The 17,383-nt window shown below is 38.0% G+C and overlaps 1 protein-coding gene across 1 annotated transcript in view; it reads left to right on the top strand.

Moving 5' to 3' along the window:
* Positions 1-6,520: 6,520 nt before the first annotated feature.
* The window catches only part of LOC150087049 (intracellular coagulation inhibitor 1-like), a 31,090-nt gene continuing 20,227 nt past the window's right edge, over positions 6,521-17,383 (top strand). The window contains exon 1 of the mRNA XM_090371780.1: positions 6,521-6,599. The gene's annotated coding sequence lies outside the window, so the exon portion shown is untranslated. The remainder of the gene's footprint in view (positions 6,600-17,383) is intronic.

The following is a 17,383-nucleotide window of genomic DNA, read 5'->3' as shown; positions in this document are numbered from 1 at the left end:
CTATCAACTTCCACAACGACGATGGTAGTTTGTTCCAGCTATTAACCACCCGCTAGCTAAAGGCAAATTTCCACACATCTGTTCTACAACTGTCTTTCCTCAATTTGAATTTATGACCCCATAGGTTTGTAATCTGAGCAAATGGAAGAATACCATCAGAATTCATCGTGCCCAACCCATTGAAGGCCTTCCACACCTCAATCAGATCACCTCGCAAGTGTCTAGTCTCTTGCCGCTGCAATTTGCAGAACTTAAGCCTCTCTTGGTAAGAAGTTCCCTTCATTCTCCGCACCAATCTTGTTGCCCTTCTCTGTACACGCTCAAGTAAATCTGCATCCTTCCTAAGATGAGGCCCCAGACTTGTACGCAGCATTCAAGGCGTGGCCTCACCATTGACTTATACAGAAGGATGACCTCCTTTTCCCTGCTAGCAAAATTCCTGTATATCATTGACAAAACCCCATGACCTGCTCTTGCAGCCTATCTGCATGGTTCAAAATAACTTCATATCTGACTGCACAATTACTCCCAGATTTTTTTTCATTTTCTACCACCCTAAGTTGTGCCACGCATTGTGGTACCACGCAGTTGGTACGTTCCTCTCGGGTTACTTCTACCCATATGCCTACTTTGCTTTTGTCAGTATTAAACTTCAGTTGCCATTTCTCAGCCCATCTGCCCAAATTTTCTAGATTCCATCACAGTACCACGCTGCCATTACTGTCATTAACAACCCTGCCAACCTTTGTATCATCTGCAAACTTCGACACTAAGCCTGATATACCTTCATCAATATCACTGATAAATATACAAAACAGCAGTGGGCCCAACACCGAACTTTGGGGGGGAGTCCACTAATAACATTAGTCCACGAAGAGCAGCGTCCATTGATTACCATCCTCTGTCTTCTCCCACTCAACCACCCTTTTGTCCATTGTAGCAACTTACCCTAAATACCATTCTGCTCCAGTTGGTACAGTAGTCTTCCATGCGCAACAGTGTCAAAAGTTTTTTTGAAATCCAAGTATATGATATCAAAATTATTTTTTTCATCCAGTTGCTTTGTAACCACATCAAAGTATGTAATCAAATTTGTTAGACAAGACTTTCCTTTAACAAACCCATGCTGTGTCTGAATTATTGCTGCAGCCTTGTCTAGTTGATATCCTGCAATGCATCATTAACCAGTGACTCCATTATTTTTCCCGGAACAGAAGGGCTCAGTCCCCTAGCATACTACACTACACCTAACTGACTGGGGTAGATCTAAGGTGGGATAAGAATCCTCGTGAAGCATATCCTATGAGAGGGATGCAAAGATTAACCCCGCTTCATGGCTGAACGCTAAGAATAAATACAGTCTGAAAGATATGAAAGCCCTAATGTATTTTCTAGTATTTTTGTTCTGTTTTGAGATGGCAGATTCGATTTCCAATTGCCCCACTTCAGTAGCTAATATTCAGATAACATGAAAAGCATTCTGGTTAGTTGGGGGGGGGGGGGTAAAGGATGCTCATACTTGCAAAGTACATATTATTAGTGGGTAAACAATAGTCCTGATGTTTTTCTTCATGATTACAGTATTTTGTTTAGTTGTGAAAATAATTGACCAGTGGCATGTGAAATGAGTTCATTTGGTTGGATCCTAAACCTCAGTTTCAGGTCGAATACCATACCCAAGTAGGAACAAAATGAGATTTTGGTGTTGTCAACAACTGAGATCAAAAACTGAAAATCAACAACTGAGATTTTGGTGTTGTCAAAAGTTGATGTGATCATTGCAGGGTTAATATGCATTTATCACAGTTTGTGATGCTTAAGTCGCTACATAATGTGTAAGAATAACGTATCCGTTTATATTCATAATGGAACTAGTGTTCTCTTCAGATAAAACACAATCATCTTGATCAGCTTGGTTTCTTGTACGAATGGGACAGCAGTGTTCTCATTACATTGTCAAGAATTAGTCATCTCGAACAGCATACATTCCAGAACAGAACGTTAATCATCCACCATTGATGATGCGATGAATATGGGGAATGATTTCACCAGGACATTTCTTGCACAGAAAAGCGATTTGAAGGCAAGTGGAGTCTGAACGTGCTTGCCGATTACTACTGATTCCACTTGTGTATTGTCCCCTATTCTCCTCCCCGGCTTTCCTCATAAGGAAAGCCGGAGAGAACAGGGGACAATACAGAAGTGGAACAGTGCTAAAACAGATTTTAAGCTCATAAAGAAATTCACATTTGTTAAATGATTTATTAAATAAACTAATAAAACAAAAATTCTATCAAAAAGCAGATGTCATAGCAAAAATTTTAGGTCATATTTTAAATCCCTGCTTCCTATCGCGACAATCATAATGTACCTTTTCATTGATTATTTATAGGTTATGGAACAATCAATAAAAATTTATTCATTTATAATGGTGTTCAGTACTACAATATATCTGAACACTGAAACGGACAACAATGACTAGGACTTAACTGGAGGAGACCTATATCCCCTTAGTGACATCATCCCACACTGACACCCTGATTATTGGAACAGCAGTGGATGAGATCGTATCCCAACACTGACCAACTAATGGACTGTACACTGTCATGGACCTGACGAAGCCACAGCTTTGCTACGTACACGCCATGTTAGTGATCTGAGCCGGCTCCCTTATTCGGCCCTTTCTTCTCCCTTACCCCGGCGGGGGGAGGTGATGGCTTTCCTGTCTCCTCCCCTCCTTGCCGACCCCACTCTTCCCTCTGGTGGGGTATGGGCATGCCCCACTGATTCTACCTGGGGTTGTCTCCCCTATTGACCCCATTCTTCTGTCTTTATCCTCCAGTCTTCATTCTCCCTACCCAACTCTATCTGTATGCAAGCGAATGTCCCACACGCCAAAAATAACCGTGTCTAAATTACGCTGTTCGCCCACCATTTTGGCTTTTCTAATTCTAGCGCAATATTCCCATGCAAAAAAAAAAAATTTTTTTTTTTTTTTTTTTTTTTTAAGGTCCTAGCCACTGAAATCCCAGGAAACTAGGTGGCAGGACCTGCCAGAGTGAAAATTTAAACTAGTGGTTACCTGGTCTGCCTCCACGGGGCGAAGTGCGGGCAACGTTGGGCCTCAGCTGGGGTCCAGCGGCTAAATGGCCAGAAGAACAACGGTACATAACACAACACACTCACATGATCCATACACTTTTAAATCTCTGGCCTTCCCAGTGAACTGGTACACTCACAATGAAATCAACGCGGAGATGGGGGGAACCCCTGGTGCCGTTAGACACTTAACACACTTTGCACTTTGCACTACAATATATCTCCTGCAACTCCCGCCACCCTTCTCTTCTTTCTGGTGGGGCATGGGCATGCCCCACTGCAAGCTGCAGCTACCTTCTCTATCGGCTCCTTATCTCTGATAATATCCCCCAAGTCTTCAGTCTCTACCCCGACTCTAACTATATGCAAGCGAAAGTCCTCCACAATCTAAATTTAACCATCAAAATAAATTTCGCCCAAAACTCTCCGCTTCTCATTCTAGCGCCTTCACCACGCGAACTAACCTATACCAATTGATGTGTATGCATATGCATGTTTGTATGTATGTACATGTGCACTCCCCTCACCTTTTTTTTTTTTTTTTTTAGATCCTAGTCACTGATACCTTAGGAAATTAGGTGGCAGGACCTGCCAGAGTGAACTATTGACTACTGGGTACCTGGTCTGCCTCCACGGGGCGAAAGTGGGAAAACGTTGGGCCTCAGCAGGGGTCCAGCGGCTAAAATACCAGAAGAACAATGGTACATGACACTGCACATATACAATGCCCATGCACTTTTAAATCTCTGGCATTTCCAGTCAACTGGTACACCCAAAATGTAACCAACGCGGAGATGAGGAAACCCCTGGAGTCGCTTGACACTAAATACACTTTACACTTTACTTTACTACAATATATATGGATAACATATTTTTTATATGGAAAAAAGTGTTGCTTTTAATTTAAGAGAGACTAGTATGAAATTTTCTTCTGCCCTATATAAAAAGACCTTGAATCGATTCTTTTAGGGATCATGTATTTGTATTATTTCGTATTTTATTAATTTTAGTTTATTTTTTAAGGGGCAACCGAGTTATATTGTTCAGTAGATGACTACACTTTGCCTTTTTCTCCCTGACATTGGTTTTCGTTTCATAAAGAGGTAATAGTAGTAGCAGTATTAATGGCATGTGATGCAAGAAAGCAAGCTTATGCAGCATCAGCCAAAAAAAAAATAAATAAATAAATAAATAAATAAATAAAAATTTACACAACAATTTCCTCTAAATGTTTGTCCAGTTCCTCCTTAAATTTATTTAACCTATCAACTTACACAACGACAGATGAAAGTTTGTTCCAGCAATTAACCACCCGCTGGCTATAAAGGCAAATTTCCGCACATCTATTCTACATCTGTCTTTCCTCAATTTGAATTTATGCCCCCTTATGTTCGTAATCTGAACAAGTAGAAGAATCGCATCAGAATTCAGCGTGCTGAACCCATTCAAGGCCTTATACACCTCAATCAGATCACCTCGCAGGTGCCTAGTCTCCAGCCGCTGCAATTTGCAGAACTTAAGCCTCTCTTGGTAAGAGAATCCCTTCATTCCCCTCACCAATCTTGTTGCCCTTCTCTGTACACGCTCAAGCAAATCTACATCCTTCATAAAATGAGGCCTCCAGACCTCCAGGTAAACACCAATTTATAAAATGTGGTCATCCAGGAGTACATATAGAAATTTTAGAATATAATTTTTTCAAACCCAAACCAGACGCCACTACAGATTTTTCTTGAAAATTTCATGAATTAATTAATTAAATATATTGAAACCTACGTGAGTAATACTTGCTGTTGAATAATATACTTGATGCCCCTTAGATGGCGCTTCCTAAAATAGCCTTTAGCTACTGTTGCGCTGTAAACCTCTAGTAACAACAGCCCTTAGGAGTTTAGGTACATTAATCCATCTCCTAAAGGGTTCCAAAATAAAGAGCTATTTAGTTACTTAAGACAGTTATAGCTGTTTGAAACATGAATGTTGTTCAAACGAATATTGTAATAAAAAATTGTTAAATACTATAATACTAAATCTGCCTAACCGATATAACAGTCAGTAGTTATTTGGTGACATTTTATTTTATATAAATAAATGAATAAAATAGTTTATTCGAATAAAAGCCAGTTCCATCCTGACTAACTGGTTAGGCAGATTTAATTAATTCTGCCTAATTGTTTTATTGTAAAATAATTTATTGTTTTATTTTATTTTAGTTTAATTTTTGGCAGTTAACTGCAGTTTAAATTTGGGAACTAAAAATATTTCCACTGTTTCAAAATCAGCTTTCAGCGGTTCTCAAACAGTGCATTAATCATGCACGCCATCTAAGTAATGTGTATCTGATATTTGGTATTTTATCCAAAATATCTGACAAAATACCAAATACTGTATGCTCAGAATATCCGACAGACGTTGAGAAGTTTGAATTTTTGTTAATTAAAAACATTTTACATTGGCGGTTAATTAACTTCTGTTTTGGTACCCAATGTCAAAATTCAACTGGTTAATATAATTAATTGCTTAACTATTTGACTATTACCCAAGTACCCCTATTGTTTACTTGCCTTAAAAACAGCCCTACGATATAATTTTATAGATTTAAATTAAATTAATAACAATTTGCTTATCACTTTATTGCATTTCTATTAAACTTTTACATTTCAGCTAAATTATTTCCAATTTATCAAATTATTTTCAATTTATCAAATTATTTCACATTGCATGCTGATTAAGCATTTTCTCAGTTACTTCCGAGCTCTCTGACAACGCTTTGCCGTAAGTCTAAATAACTGTTCCAGTATGAAGAAAGACAAATTAATAAATTGTTGATTCCAAACATTTAGCAAATCAAAGAAATAAATGAAAAATTTAAAAAGAAACTCGAAGTTTTAAAAGTCAGTTTTAACACTGACTTTTAAAACTTGTGTCGACAATTTGTTTAGCCGCTTTTTCCAAACATGGAACAAAAAATTTAGCAGTGAGATTAACTTTATTGTGACTCGAAATACGCTAAATTCTTAAAATTCTGAAAATTATTAGATTTTTCCACTAATACTAATAGATGGCGTTGCGTTTCTTTGTAATACAAATACTGCATCTGTTTATAGTATAATACACTGAGTTCACGAGAGGTTATAGCAGTTAAATTCCATTGCTCTTAGATGCTGTAAAACAAGGACTGGACTGGTTTCACAGTTCATACACGCTATACATTTATTAAGTAATACTACCAGTTATCTGACCTACGCGAAAGACTTCCAAACGTAAGTCATGGCCAATCATCATTAGTATACCGGGGGTATTCCTCAAGGTCTTTTGGTGAGTGAGCGAGAGGAGGCGATAAGAGCGGTCATAGTAAGAAAGGAAACCGGTTTTTCTAAGGAAACTAAGACATCGTAGCCGCTGTGTTGACGAAGTCACAGAAAACGAACAGTGTGGGAAGGGCACGGTGACACCAGCTGCTAGACTCCAAAACAATCCAAGTGTGCAGAATTACTCAGGTGAGGGGCCGTGTTAATAAGCGCTTCATAAATGAACCTCATTTATTCTTAATAGTATGTTTCCTTGAAAAAAAAGATAAATAATAATAACACTTCGAAAATTATTAATAATTATCGTTCATTTTACTTTAGTTTTAATTATTTTGTTTATTTTTATTAAATAAAAAATGTCCCCAGTGATAGAACGAACTAAGAAGAAATCCATTCAAAGAAAACAGATATTTTATAGTGATAAAATATTTAATTAGTAAGAAATTAATTCAGTATGATATATCTCTATATGCCTTACAAAGACATATCTAGCCTTCACGTTTTTATTTTTGTGGGGATGGGGGAATTGGTGTAATTGGTGGGGGAATTATGTCTGTAATTGTCTGTTCTTGGGTCGCTTTGCCGTCTACTGGTCGAAAACCCAAGTTTTCTGGAGAAAAAACTCACACAGCCTTCGTCTGAGACCGACTAAGTCAGCCACGTTTAAAATAAAATCATGAAAATTCCTCGCGTCATTGAGGGACTTCGAACTTGGTTTTTCACACGCGATTGTCGGATTTTAGCAAGACCGAAACTATAAAATCTGGGCACCCCACCACCAACATTGACGAACAGCTCCGCTCCCACGTGATCTTTAATAACAATACCAAATCAGCTGTCTGGCTCTCTAACTCTTCGCGTTCCCAGGCGGTAGTGGGCCTAGCAGTATGGTAGTTTCGCCACTGAGTTTTTGGCGTATTAGCAATTTCGTCCATACTGTGCTATTATTATATGGGTACAACTGTGTGTGTGTCACGGGCTGAAAAGGTAGAAGGTAGAAGAAATATGAAACCGTATTTTTTCAGCCTAAGAGGGCTGGCTACAGCCTCTATTTCGTGTGTAACACAGTTCTTATAATCACCGTCCTCCCCACACCGGATAGAAAAGACACCTGAGTTGGAGTGCCGTCAATGACGTGAGGAATTTTTATGGCCCTTTTTCACAACTTGGCTGAGTTAATCCGTCTCAGGCGAGGGTAGCTGGTTTTTCCTTCCGTGTGGTAAGCATATCGACCACGGAACACACGCAATTTACAGCCATATTAAATACGATGCAATGTAGCCTAAATTGCTGATGCGCCTAAAACTCAACAACTACAGCCACGATAGAAGAGGATGTTAAAAATTTGACAGCAATCGAACTTAGAACTCTCCAAACGATTGAGAAGCAGCGAAACCACTGTGCTGTCACGGAGGGTTACCACTTGGTGTGGTAAGGCGGTTATTATAACCAGTACATTACTCTCGAGAGGAGTGGGAAAGGGAACCTAAAAAAAAAAACAAAAAAAACGAGAGAGATCAAAGAAAAACGGAAGTGGGGGGGTAACAAAATTAAATATCAATTTTTGCAGAAATGCAAAGAAACAATGTAAAAATATGCTTTTGAAATAATAATAGTGAAAGTAATTACGCCAATTACTTCTCTCTTGAATCTGCATTTTTTAACATTTTCGAGATATTACATATATTTCTCTATTTAAGTGGTTTCGCTAAAATCACAGTGATATATTATAACAATTTTTAAGTGTGTCGCAAGTTTATACTATAATGACAATTTGAAAATTGAAAGATGTGCCAGAATAGTTCAAATTTTCTGTTGGCTTGATACTCATTATGATAGTAACCGGTGGTGTATAATCTCATGGCACAGCAGTACCTGAGCCATGAGCTGAAGGGAATGTAGGGGTCAAAAGAAAATGAAAAGCTTGAGAAAGTTACATTATGAAAAATGTTTCACCAAGTTGTACCCTAAATCGCTTCATGAGGCTAGCAAGTAACTAATATACGCCAGCGGAAAAGTTGTAAAACGCAATCTTTTTAGCAGTGAAATTTGTAATGTAAAAACACAATGAGGGGAAAGCACACAGAAGTGCAATGACTTCAGAATGACACAGAAGTACAAAGACTGTGGCAAAGTTTCACTGACGTGGTCCATCCATACGAGTAGTGTGGGGGTGAACAAGGTTCTTCGGGCTTGTGGTATTTTGACACTCGTACTTCCTTATTGTTATGCCATTTGGCACAGATGGTGAAAATAAGTCGACAATATATAGAAGTATGGACATAAAGTCTCCCATAGGAAGAACGCATCTATTGCTTATATCAATTATTTCTATGGAAAAATGTTTCGATTTAAATCATACTTTCTACGAACTCATCTCTAAATAGGAAACTACCTGTATATAATGGTTAATGGAAGAGAACACTCGTTCTTTTAAAATGCTCCAGTTAATAATTTTTTTATCAAAAATTCTTCTCCAAATCGAATCTGATTACCTCAAATCTGATTGATCTAATGAAGCATAAACCGATTGGCGTATAATATTAGCAAGGGAAACTGTCTAATAATATGACAATATTAATATATCACAGAATTATTTTCGTTACATTAATAATAAAATAAACGATCAAATTCCTGAATTTCTAACTTTTCAAGGTCCTGTGTAATGGCAACTGGTGTATGACAGTGTCGAAACTGCTATACCGCCGTTAGGAGGAAAGGGAAAGGAAACGAAGAGTCAGAAGTTTTGTTTGGTGTGGTAGTTAACGAACACGGAAGAGGGTATGGTGGAGGCATGTTTGCGCATCTTCCGAGATTGTCGAGTTTGCGCTGGCCTATAACACTCAAATCTTACAATTTGTATCTGGCCGGATTATATATACGTTGTTGTAAACGCCCGAAATCGGGTGAAGTCTACTATTTACCAATTCGCTTTAGTAAAAACCCGAAATTTGACTTTACGATTGATGAGAAATGCTATTCGCAAAGATGAGAAATGTCAATAGATGTACAAAGCAAAGCTCGATAATTTAGGGAAAGGATTCCTAAGTGTTCCGACGCTACGAACTACAATTCATTTCAACAAATTTTATTTTAGTTTTATTAAAATAATAGAAATAATATTAATATATTATTATGGAAGTATTACTAACTATTTGAACTAATACGAGGAGCATTCAAAAAATTTTGAAATTTTCAAATGAATAAGGGAACTACAAACATTAAAATAGTGGATAATATAATTATATTTCTGGCATACTTGAATGGAAAAAGGAATTTTTCAACACAAATTGTTTTTAACGAAAAGTTTTATTTTCTTTCTTTCTTTCTTTCTTTTTTTTTCCCCCGAGGTAATAGAGAAATGAAAATCTCGAAGCAAGAATTAAAACTGTTATTAAACGCTTGTCTGGATGGAAACAATCGAAAGCAAATTCATAAAGCAACGATAAATGTTTATAAGAAAATTACTCCTCATTATACCACAATAACCGGGCGGCTCAACGAATTTAAACATGGCAGAAATTTATTGAAGGCGACTTAAGGTTTTGACGACTATCTGCTGTTGTCAATACCGAAAGAGTTGCTTCTATAGAAAAATTAATCATGAAAGATCTACGTATAAGGGTTCCAGAAACTATTACAGATGTATATATCTACTGGTGAGAGAGAGAGAGAGTGAAAATCTTTATTGTACACTAAAGATACAATCATGTGCCCGCCACAGCCAGGAGGCCAGGAGCTTGACAATGATATGGGGTAATATAAACATATGTACAGTACAGTATATATAAAAATATGTACAGTATAACAAAAAGATAACATAACATTAAATTAACTTAAAAACGTAGCATTAACCATTCAATTGATATGAGTATAAGGCAGACATACACCAAGGTATGTACACGTTCATATGTACAAAGCATATTCACACAAGTCAGAATATTTCACAGTGCCAAATTGATGTTCGGTATCGCATTTTCTTGTGAAACAGTTCGTCGATTTGCCTGCGACGTGCCGTTCTGCGCCTCATAGCAGATAGCGGTTGGAGATATCGGTATGAGTCGACATCAGGGGCCAAACAAAAGGGGAACAAATTTGGCCAACGAGCGCCAGTAATTGCGATCCGAAGCGAATTTGAGATCAACTCCGATCGTTAGCAGGGCTTGTATTGTAGGAAGTACTTGGCCAGGTAGGAATCTGTCACTGATCTTCAGCCTGTTCCATTGTAGTTGAAGAAGAGGGGCGGCTCGTAAGGAAGGAAGTGGAACATGCCACTGACATATATCCCAGAAGTCAGGGGAGTTCATTTTGCCAACCAGCATTTTGACTGTGGTCGCAGTTCTCCTCATGCCGATTATTTGAGGCAGCCGGGGGGGTTTGAAGTTGGTCGGCCATGCTGGTGGTCCTCTGTTGGGGGGAGTCGATGTTTGCAGGTTGCCCACTTCAGTATCCAGTATTCACTGGCGAGGATGGGCTTCATGAGAGAAGGTACTGCGGAGGCCCATATTTCAGAGGCATACAGAAAGGTAGGATACACAACGGTTTCCAGATATCTGATTGTGGTTCTTGCGTCTGTGTTATGAAGAAGATGTTGACGGGCAATCCAGCGCATTCGGCTGATCTTGCGTAGAACACATTCGATGTGACAGTTGAACCTAAGGTTTGGGTCAAAGGTTACACCGAGATCTTTGTGTTTAGTTACACTTGGAATATGGTATTGAAAAGTTCGTTCATCAGCGTCTATACATCTCTAACGTGGCTACAAGAAGGGGTCCAACGAAAATTGACAATGTGCTTGTTCACAAGTGCAGTGCTGTTCAATATGCCATTAAAGGGTATTATTACGAAAGGATAAATACCCTTCCAAAAGCCATTTTTATCTTCCAGCAAATACTGTCCATTTAGAAAATTTTAATCTAACCTTCACGTGAACAGATTTTCAAATGGAATCGTGACATTTTTCACTAGGAAGAATCTCGAAAAGAGCCATTAGTGGCAAAAGTCTCGAAAAAGTCACTCTTTCGATTTCGATTTACTTCTGAAATTTGTGTAGGAACAATATTCAGAAGTGAATCAAATTCGAAAAATGGAACAGTGCATTCAAGTACCAGGACATTATATTAAAAAATATATAATAATAAAAACAACGGAAACCAATATACAGTATATCTTTTTTTATACCTTTAGAATGGTTCCATGACCACGGAAGTCTTTTTTTTTTTTTTTTTTTTTTTTTTTTGTAATATGTTACCGTGATCTTAAAGACCACGGTCAAGTATATAAATTTGTTCTTTATTGTTGCTAAGTAATTCGCAGTACTAGAAAAACATTATTACAATACTCATAACGGCTATATGGCAAGTATTACATTTAGATAAAATAACATAAATGTGATTAATGATGCATAAAATTGTCAAGAACAAAATAGGAAGACAAAGACCAAGAATATTTAATTACACAAAGTTGATTAATAATGCATGTTTAATAAAAGCAAAAATCACAAAAATAACAAATATTTACAACGTTGTACATTACCACTGAAAAAAGTATGGCAGGGAATGTATGTATTTGTGTAGGGCGGCACCTAGAACGTTAGTTCATCTCCGCCTCGTTTCACTTTTAAGATAGAGGACTCTGTAGAAATGGCCAGAAATGAACAGGTCGGAAGCGCGCGACCACCACTACGGGAAGGTAGACCAGGGGCTACCAGCCAGCAGCAGCAGAAGAGAAGGACGCCAAGAGCCCAACAAAGTTCGAGCCCAAGACTCTAGCCAAAAATTGTTTAAAAAAAAAAAAAAAAAAAAAAGTATCTTAACAACTATACTAAAATGAAATACTGTACACAAGATTAACCTCAAAATATTGAGGTAAACAAATGATATTTTGAGGTTTCAAAGAGCAAGTAATCTCGTTAAATTTTAAAAATTAACATAAATATCAGAAATTAAAGGTTGCCTTAGCAAAATCCTGAAGGGCGCGGTAACTGGTTTTTTTTTTTTTTTTGTTATTTGGTTTTTTTTTTTTTTTTTTTTTTAGGAGCATTAGCAACTAAGGCCATATTGCTCCGGGATATGCGGTGGTCATTCCCTGACCTTTCCGCATTCTCCGTATTTGGTGGTGATGGGCTCGAACCCCAGTCTAATCAAGAAGCGTGTGCTATGCACTGCTGCTCCTTCCCACCTGGCTACGGAGGCGCCGCGTGGTAACTGGTGGCATTTGATACAAAATTATGTTCCAATCCTGATGAAAAGTTGGGAATTGCATTCTGCAAAGTTACTCGAAATTCACTGTGTGAGGGACAAGAGCTGCCAATCTTCCACACCGCCGCAATGACAGAGTTCCGTAAGAGACAAGCGAAATTTAAACAGTTTCTTATTTAATGATCCATGTCTTGATAACAAATAGGAAGTAAACAAATCAAGACTAAACCAGACTGTAAATTTTTTTATCTATAAGAGTGTCAACTTCAGAAAAAACACGTGTTACACTGCCCAGTGTTGTGCTATCCCACCAAGAGTTGATCACAAATTGATCAACTCTTGCCAAATTCTTTGTCGTTCAGCTTTAACATCGACTTGAGTGTTAATAGAAATTCCAAGGATCTGAGTGGGAATCTGATGTTTCAGACGATAACATGTGCCTCCGAAAATTACGGAGAGAGAGAGATCGAGTGGTAACGTCCCAGCTAAAACATGCAAAGCAGGTGTTGAAACTGTTCGACAAATCTTCAAAATACAAAGTAACATTGTACGCTGGATTGACATCAATTCTGATCGAAATTGTACAGTCCGCACCCTATGCAAACAAGCGCCAGCAGCATAGGAAACCATACGGAGAAACAGAGTTACAGTAAATTCTTAAAGACTTTCTAGAAAGATCCCACTCAGCTCTAGAAACTCTGACAAGAACGCCGGTGAAATTTCTGATCTTAATTCGCAGATTGGATAAATGAAGGAGAAAATTGAAGCTGCTCTCAATAGTTATTCCCAAAAGTTTAATTTCCATTACTAGAGGTATTTGTGTATTGTTTATTTTAACTATTGGTGGTCGACGAACGTCCAATTTAGAGCCAAGGATCATGATTCTTGTCTTGGTAGAACTAATTTTTAACTGTCCATTGTTGAAGATAAGATAAAACTTTCTCAGCAGATATTTCAATTGAAGATCTTGAATTGAAATTAACAAGGACTGTCAAATCATCCGCATATGCGATGATCTTCACATTGTCAAAGGTTCGGGTAATTCAACCTTGCAAAACAAAGTGTTCCAGAAAAGTGGTCCCAAAATGAGCCTTGAGGACACCCTCGAAAGACCTGACGCAAAATTTGTCTGTACTTAGATCGGACGGTGATAAATCTGTTAGAAAAATAGCTTTTAATTAGAAGATAAAGTTGCTGGGAACATTCGGCATGACGTAAACGTTTGAGGGCACTTTTCCACCAAAGGAAATCAAAAGCACCCTCGAAGTTAATAAAGATAGCAAGAGTATATGTACTTGAAACTGGAGTGTTCAACAGAAGAAATGAAATCAGTAAGGGCGTCCTCGCAAGGCCTTCCAGGAGTGAATCCGTATTGATTAGGTGCAATTAGTCCCCGTTCCAATAACAAGTGTTTAATCGCAGGGCAATTAAACGTTCTAATAGCTTACCAAGGTTGGCCAATAAGGCCAATAAGGCTTGTCTGATTTCCTAATCAGCTTGATAAGGGCACTCTTCCACAGATCCGGGAAAGTTCCAGCATATAAACATTTATTGAAAAGTGTAGAAGTATACTGGGCTTAATCTTGGCGAGACGCACAATAAAGGTACTCTCCAGCATGTCCATTCCTAAGCATTTATTAACTTTCACTTGCTTGACCGCTGTGTCCAACTCAATGGCACTAAAAGGCTCAGTCTTAATTGAAGAAACATACAGAGTATTGGCAGAACGAATATTGGTGTGAAAATCAGAACACACATTGTCCTGTAGAAAAATATTATCGAGAATAATGTTTACAGAATCCGTCCAGTTAGTGGTTTCCAAACCATTGTATACGATCTCGACACTTCTTGGTAAATAATTTATTTCCTACAATTTTATAAAGTAGCCCCCATGGGTCTGCATTACCAGAGTTGATCCTACAAACTTGTGATGAAATACAACTGATGTTGCAGTTCAATAATTACCACGCTGCTCGAACAGGCGATACGGATGGCTGATTTCATCATTAGGTAATCTGGCACAGTTTATAACAAATTTTAGGAAGAATTATACCAGTTGTACAGATATAATCTGCAGGTCACTTCGAAGTTATAGAGGTGCCTGTATTTTTGGAAGAGCCTGGGCAGGTAAGAAACGATGACAGTTTCAAACTAGGATAAGTGTGGGGTTAGACCTCAAGGACAGCAGAGGGTTGTGCCACTGACCGATGTCCCAGATGTTCGGGACATTTATCGTGCCTGCGAATTTTTGCAATAGTAAAACGTCTGATATCAATTAACTTGGGAAACTTCGGTACATTTAATAGCTCAGCCATGTCAGGCGGTTCTAAGTTGAGGTGGTCGGCGATGCTTATGAGTGGTCCATTTCAGGGTCCAGTATTCACATGCGCACTCCGGTTTCTGGAGTGAGGACGAAGCAGATGCCCAAATTCCTATGATGCTCCAACCACTATCCGATATCTACAAACTATAAATTATGGTCTGCAGCATCGTTCATATGAAGTAAGTGCTGTTTCGCTCTCCAGCGTAAGGTGTTAAATCGCTTACTGAGGAATTCTGTATGGCTAATAAATCTTAGCTAAGGATCAAAATAGATGTCACGGTGTTCATGGTTAGTAACAACTAGGATGAGAGTGCCACAAACTACTGATGGTTGAATCACTGTTGAGCTCGGTTTGAGTGAATATATCATTATTGCATATTTACAGTAGACTGTCGAAATAAAAAAAAGTAACGTGCAGCCGTTATCAACCCACTGCAGGATGGAAGCCTCCTCAACAATTCATGTTAAGGGAAGTGGACCATAGACTGTCGAAATAACGATACCCCAAATAAACATTCGAGCTAACGGCAAATTGAGACCGGATAGTTACATACAGCGCAGATGTCTTGCCGAAAAACAAGTAATATAAAAAAAAAAAAATTTTGAAGTCAATTCCTACTTAGGTCAACAACGAACTTTCGACTTCAAAAATTCATTGATTTTCGCAAGAATTGAACTCGCATTCTTCACCTTCACCTTCGTGAAAAATAATGAAATCCTTGCATCTTACCGATTGAGCTACTGCCTGTTGATTTCAATTTTATTCCTAAATTTATATCCTGCTAAATATCTTATATAAGAGAATTTTTTTTCTCCCATATAAAACTAAAATTAATTAATTAAATTTAATTAATGAATTAATATTTGAAAAAACTGTATTAACATCAAGTGTCATCCACTACAAGTTTAAAAAAATGTATTTGAACTTGAATGGATGAATAAAAAGTATTTTATTAACGATTGAAAATTTGAACAAGATATATAAATATATATAGTGTGAGTGTGAACTAATAGTAGGAACTGGAAAAAGAAAATTGCAAGTCACGTGATTGCTGTATTTGTTTACGTTCGCTATTTTGAAAGTGAATTCTGTACTGATATCACGGAACTACGCTGTTTTACATTTATTTCAAATTAAAAACCCCTCACTATGGCTCCTAGAGTTAATAAATCTCATACAGAGAAGAAAAGAACAACATTAAAGCTTAGTGACGAACTTGCTATAATCCAAACTATTATATTAGGGTCACCCATAATTCATTATATAAACCTGTAATTGTGTCTGTAAATTGCATGTGCTCTCTGGTCGATTTGTCTGTTTTGCTGGACGAAAAACTCCAGTTTATGGTGGGGGGGGACCTTGCTATCTACGCCTGAGACCGACTAACTCAGCCACGGAGTGAAAAAGCCCATAAAAGTTCCTCGCGCCATCGACGGGATTCAAACCAGGGCCTTTTCCATCCGGTGTGGGGAGGCCAGTGACGATACCACGTGCTACCCGCACAGACTAAACTTGATATAATCAAGAAAATAGAACGGGGCGTAAGGAGTGTATTAATGGCAGAATATAACATTGGATCGTCAACATGTTTGTGTTTTTTATGTGCAGTTAATAAACTTGCATTCTTAATCTCTCTATTTCTTATTTAGCCTAATTATTTCTGCATTAAATATAAAACTTTCTAGATAACGGAAAACATCGAAATGATGGCACCTTGAATCCCCAAAGGTGCCGTTATTCTGAAAGTCTACTGTATTTGGGTTAAAATTTAAATCGAAATTCTGCAAGTAAGTTTAAAGTGTGGTCAGACTGTTGGTAATTGAAGAGTCTATTTCCATTGGATTTGTTGTTGGTGGGATTAGAGTATCTTTACATCATCAGCATATATTGTAGCATCGTCATGGGGAGACATAAAAGGGTTAATCATGGCTAAGAACAAAGGGCCAGAAAGAACTCCATCTGTGGTACTCCTGCAGTGATTTTCCAGGTACAGTGGGACTTTTTCATTGTGAGGTCGGCACTTCTATTCTTCAAATATGAGGTGAAGAAAGCTAGAAAATCGGCATTTATCTCGAAGGATTGTAAAATGTTAAGAAAGGTTGTAATGTCAGGGGTGTCAAAAGCAGCCTCAATATCAGAGTATACAATAGCTAATTCATATTTAGTTTCCAAGGCTTGAAGGATGGATGTCTGTGCCCGCCATAAGGTTTATTATTATGGTTGATCTATTTGTGACTGCGAAGTGGACTGTTTCAGTTTCTGAGGCATGAGCTGCTGGCTTAATGCCTGAAGGAGTGCGTTTTCTAGTAGTTTGAGGAGGATGGAAAAAATTTAAATAAGTCTGAGATCTTTAACTTGTTGGCACTTGAACTTTTGGCAGTGGAATCACAGAGTATTCCTTTCTTTGGGCAGGGAATACTCGTGTGGAGAGGACTGAATTATAGATTGA

Source organism: Mastigoproctus giganteus, chromosome 4 (assembly GCF_048544385.1).
Source record: "Mastigoproctus giganteus isolate SK-2022 chromosome 4, ASM4854438v1, whole genome shotgun sequence".
In the NCBI taxonomy this organism is placed as follows: Eukaryota; Metazoa; Arthropoda; class Arachnida; order Uropygi; family Thelyphonidae; genus Mastigoproctus; species Mastigoproctus giganteus.
This window is presented reverse-complemented; position numbering and strand designations above follow the sequence as displayed.